Source organism: Limulus polyphemus, unplaced genomic scaffold, assembly GCF_000517525.1.
Source record: "Limulus polyphemus unplaced genomic scaffold, Limulus_polyphemus-2.1.2 Scaffold3060, whole genome shotgun sequence".
Classification (NCBI taxonomy): Eukaryota; Metazoa; Arthropoda; class Merostomata; order Xiphosura; family Limulidae; genus Limulus; species Limulus polyphemus.
The window spans coordinates 44,149-50,166 of record NW_013668670.1 but is presented as its reverse complement, the minus strand read 5'-3'; the positions used below and the strand labels follow the sequence as shown (position 1 = coordinate 50,166).

Sequence of the window (6,018 nt, the reverse complement as noted above, 5' to 3'; positions counted from 1 at the left end):
CACACACTTTACTTACGGTGCCTACTGTTCGCTTGACTCAGTTATCTCTATCTTCAATTTATATATCGCTGGTTTTATTTGCCGGGCTTATATATTAAAAAAGAGGGCGCCTGGCAAACACTCAGACATTTGCGAGGTTCCTCGATAAGTTATGATCTTTCTAGAAACTCCAGCGCGCATGCTCCCAGCATAGCGTGACTTCTGCTGTCATAACAATATACTACAAGACATCAGAATGTTAAGAAATCTATGCACACTGGGCTTAGAACACAAGACTATCAGTTTACAAAAGTGTTCTGAGACCAATACTCTACCATGTAGATAAGCCTCATCTTGACCATGACAACCCTCAGACTCAAACAAAGTTTGCTATTGAGCCTGCTATCCAATCTAGTAAAATCATACTACAAATATATAACACAACACAGCATCTCTATATTATCAAAACATGACACACTCTAGCTACCCCCTAGCCAAATAGAAATATATAACATAACACAGCATTACTATATCATCAACACGTGACACACTCCAGCTATCCTCTACCCAATCACAAGTATATAACACAACACAGCATCTCTAACTTATCAACACATGACACACTCCAGCTATCCTCTAGCTAACCATACGTATATAACACAACACAACATCTGTAACTCGACAACACACGACACACCCCAGCTATCATCCAGCCACCCACCCACCCAAACATGCTAAGCGAATATCGAGCCAACTGCTGACATGGTTTGTTTTATGATCTATTCAGTTCAGATGGCCCTCGGTGTGATTGTAGCTTTTAGTTGCCATCTCTTAGTTGCACAATACAAACATTTTTCTTTCTTTCTATATTTAAACCTGAGATATATCATTCATCCAAATATGTGAGATCAACAGCAACAGATCATAATTCTAAGAACTGCTGATTGAAAGTAAAGAAAAATTTGTAATAATATCTCAAACACACTATGTCTGGTATAACCAGTGCTGATCAGTCCTTAATATCAAGGCTCAAAGGCCAGCTGAGATATAACACACATATTTATGGTTGAGATGTTACTTATCAAATTGCATGAACAACAATTGCCATATGGTGCGAACTAGATTGAGCTGGTGAAGTGACATTTTTATCAACTTATTAAGTCATTTACAAGGATTAATAACACATTATTATATATTTATTTAATCTAATAACAATTATTTATCATTATTAATTTTTACTTTATCAACTTTACTCATCATACAAAAGAACTGGTGGATCAGCAGATCTAGTCTTCTTGTTTCAAACCTGAGTGAGAAGTTAAATTCAAGAAAGAAAAATATCTTAAATTCATCCTTATACATACCTTGTGGAAACCATCCATAATAAACAGTAACACCATATATGAAATCCAATGTTCATGCACACAAACAATCATACAGAGGGTTAAGTATGTTACAGTAAGACAATTTTAAATACACAGATCAGCAAATCTCAGCCAATATAGAGAGATGAAGTGCATCAGAATTACATTTTTACATTGTTTGGCATTTTGTAGGTAGTGTGATGCCAACAAAAACTGATCACTTTTGAGAATGGTATGTAACAGCCCTTTCCAACAAGAATATTACACTGTCAGATCATAAAAAGTATTCCAATTAGGGTTTTATAAAGTGAAAAATGTGGGTATCCCTTAATGACTTTAGAAAGTAAAAGAACATAAATCAACTTGGTACACCATTACCACCCAGAAAAAACGGCTGCAACAAGTCACTGGAAGCAAAGTATGGCATTTTGTGACAGGTGAGAATCTATGAACACAAAAGTCAATAACAAAAGCCATCTGTTTGCCCCAGGCAACAATATATAATGTAATAAAGAAAGATCTTTGTCTGTAAAGGCAACACAAGCCACATGTACACAGTCTGCTTCCATGACATATCCATTCAACTGTCACATACCTCAAGCAACTGGAGAATGAAATGGGTATTCATGCTATTCCATGCAAAGTAATATTAGTAAATCATAAGAAATAGCAGCTATGAATTTTTTCATGATCAGACAGTTGAAATAGGCACTGCGAAATGGTTGTCCTTGTACACTAGATAGATTATAGAAAGAATACAGGGAGGAGGGATGTGATTTAAGCATGACTGCCTTATGATGAAATTTCTTGTAATGGAAACTGCAAGACTATTGTCAAGATCCAAGTTTGTCAGAAAGAGCATGATCAGATGTGGTAACATGAACTGTAAAAATATGAGTCTAGAAAATCATTTTAATATAATATACTTAACCTCCAGAGAATAATGGCAACATTAAGTGCCTTAAGAGCCATTACAACATGCACGAATATCACACACAGCTTACATGTTAATGCTGAGGTAAAAAAAAAAAAATAGTCTTAACCATTGTCTTAATTTCAATTAATGAAAATATATTCAATTAGCTATAACAGTTATCTTACATTTATTGTAGTGGTTATACTTATGTCACTTGTAACATAACTCCCATGGCTATTTTATGCCATTAATGCTATGCACTTATGCACAGACAGATAGTGAAACTGCTAGACGAGGGACACTCTCAGTGGAAATCATAATACTTCTGGACCTTGATATAATTAAGTGCTAAATTTGAAACATGAAATTAAATGCACATCAAAATGTAGGATTATCTAGAGACCTGCAAATGTAAAGGTCAATAAGCTAAGTCTTTAGTTCAAAGCGCATAAACAAACCATCTGTAGTTATTTAATAATGATTTGAATCATTCAACAATAGCTATATCATTACAACAGTGACTGGTTGCAATTATGACTTAAAAATACAGTACAATATACACGACTTTGTATGCATAGTGGTGATAGCATAAATGTAGCTATTGAAATCACATTATGACTAAAGTTCTTAATGGCTACATTTATTTGTTGTACATGATGGTATATAATGTTGTGGTCTGAAAATTTTGAAATGTTTCCAATATTTTGTTTTTCACCATGCATGTTGGCAGATCTGTGGTGCCCATGGCCTCTACTGAAAATTCCTGTATCATATTTCATATTATTGAGATGCAGCACTTGTTATTCAAAGAGGCTATTTTGAACACATGATAGGAGCTCTACTACTAATAATAGGGGACAAAATATCTAGGTTCGCATCACAAATTGTGAAGAGAGAGAGATGAGGTCTCATAAAAAAACAGCAAAAAATTTGTGGCAGCCTCATTCAGTTGCAATATCTTCAAGTCACTCTTTCTCTGGTTAATCAATTGTTGTTTTATTTTGTCACAGCTGAAGTGTTTGGTGTTTCTTGCAGTTTTGAAGTATTACTTTATATACCAGAAACTATTTTGTTCATGAAATGCCATGTATGGTACAATTATGTATTAGGGTTTAAAGCTGAATAAATGTGTTATTAGAATAAAAACATACCATTTACCTCATTTTCATTAGTGGATGTTTTTACAAAGAGTTAAAACTTTTAGCACTGGATTTAGTTGCCATAATGTGTTAAAATGATGAATGTTAAAAGGATGCTAAGCATTATTTGCTAATTGCTAATCAAATTCAATATTGATTAGCAGTTTCTGCTAATCAAATCTACCAAACTATTTTGTTCCCCGAATAAGAAAGAATTGGTCAAAATTATAAGTCATTGGAGCTGGAAATACAAAAAAGACTATTACTTCTACAGAATGACAATGTAAATAAATCACCTGTTGATACATAATAGCTACAATATTTGAAATTCTGTAGAGTGGTGCTTCCAGTAGGTCAAATAGCAATTTCATCATAATGCAATTGTCAGGTTTTTTTTTGGTATGGGTTGGATTTTTACAGTAGGTGTCTGTGACTTGTTGTCAAAAAATTTCAACAATAAACAAACAGCACACAGTCTACTAGTTTCAAATGTATAAACAAATGTTAATTACACTGTTGGTTATGACAGTTGTATCCAGAGCTTTAAATAATTGTCTCTTTTTCATCAAAGTATACACAGGCTGGTTAAAGTACTTTAGTACACAATTGACAAAACAAATTATTCTTCTCTACTCTGTTATTACAACACAATCTGTAATAATTGCATTTTAAAACATCACCACTATATTCTCTTAATGGCTAAACTCACAATCACACAGTCTAGATATATATATATATTTCTTTTTGAACTAAATTTTCAAAGTGTATTTATACCTCGACACAGGTCTAGAATTCCACACAATACTAGATATTATGATGCAATAATACTCGATTGAAACAACGAGAATAACCCAGATGGTTCTAGTAATATGATGCAATAATATAACAAGCACCAGTTCATAACTATTGAACTACACAATGTATGATTCGTAAACACTTATGTAAACAAACCTGTGATAAAATATTGCTTTTAAAAATAACTAAATTTAACATTTGCACTGTACAAATTATCTAAACCATAACTCTCGCATTAAACTGAAACAGTCATGTATATCTAACAGCAATCTGTTCTATTTACTTCTGTATGAGGTACAAATACAGATGGATTTGGCATGGCCTTGTGGTTAGGGCATTTGACTTGCAATCTGCAGGTTGTGGTTATGAAATATATCAATGAAATACTCACCCTTTCAGCCATTGGATGGTGTTGACTAGTTAGTTGCCTTCCCTCTAGTCTATCTTTTCAAAATTAAGGATGGTTATCTTGAAAAGTCTTTGAATAGCTGTGTGCAAAATTCAATAAAACAAATATAGATTACAACCATGCAATCAGCAGATTAAAAAAGAAGACAAGAGGATCAGAAAATAAATTTATCAATGATTGAGTGTAAACTTTACAGATTCTCATTGTCATTGTGACAAACAATAGGATTCTACACTCCACAATTTGTGACATTAATCACAAATGGTAAAGTGGCAAGCATCTAGCACTAACACAAAAACAATGAAAGAGTTCCAATGATATTTATATCAAATCTACTATGTGAACTAGCCTATATCAGTTTACTTAAATTTATAATTACACTAGGCATTAACAAAAAACTTTTCTCTGCCACTCAAAAAAATGAAACTGTTTCTGAGTAATTTGACAATGCTGATTCTAAAAATCATATTGAGAATTACTGATCCCCTCCAGTTTTTCAAGTTACGATAGATTTATGCAAAATATTGATATATATCATGAAAATAACTTTTTCTTTAATAACTTAATTTATTCATTGAAAATTGCATTTAAAAATGTTCAAAAACAATACATAATAGCAATACTAGTTTAAAAAAGCAATGAAAATAATAATATTATATACTGAAAATACATTCAGGCTATGTTCAAAACTTTCATCATGGTAATATTTTTTTATATTAATCTCCTATTATTGCAGGATTCCATTGTCCTTGATATCACTGTTCCATTATATAAATTTCATGGTGGAAGCATTCACCATTCTCATTGCTCACTTCACCTAGATAATTTTCTTAAATCGAAAATACATTTCCAGTAATACTTACCCCCTCATATACACACTACAGCTATTACTTGACTGCAAAGGTTTCTCCTGTTGCCCATCTAAGCATTGGTCTGATTTTTCTCCGTGCTCCAGTCTTTTATACCCCACTTAATTGCCCTTAGCCCTTCCTGAATAAGTAAACTGGGGAATCCAGTGAATCAATGTTTATGATCCATTGGTGGCATAAAGACCATTAAAGGGATCTCTTGTGCACTCATCCCAAAGACATGAGGGATTCAAGTGATGCCCACATTCCCAAAAGAGAAAGAACCACCCATGCAGAGGAAGAAGGAGAGGTGAGTAAGAGTCAGACTTCCTGTCCCATAGTGTGGAGTCATATGGGAGTCAGCTGATACCGACTGAAATACATAATGAAAAAAATACCCAGAATAATGATATATTGTGTTGGAGTGAGAACAAATGTCTCAACTCTGATAACAAAGCCTGCCTTGGTTGTTTCTGAAAGTAGAATCCAGGTGTGATGTTCTGACAACCGAAAAGATGGTGCCAGCAGTAACTAGTCATCCATGGAATGGTGTGTGCACAGTGCTAGG

At 33.5% G+C, this 6,018-nt stretch overlaps 1 long non-coding RNA gene across 2 annotated transcripts in view; it reads right to left on the bottom strand.

Moving 5' to 3' along the window:
* LOC111088057 overlaps positions 1-6,018 on the bottom strand; it is a 24,190-nt gene that overhangs the window by 11,889 nt on the left and 6,283 nt on the right. For both annotated transcript variants that reach the window (XR_002612674.1, XR_002612675.1), the window contains exon 4: positions 4,585-4,681. This is a non-coding gene — a long non-coding RNA (uncharacterized LOC111088057). The remainder of the gene's footprint in view (positions 1-4,584; positions 4,682-6,018) is intronic.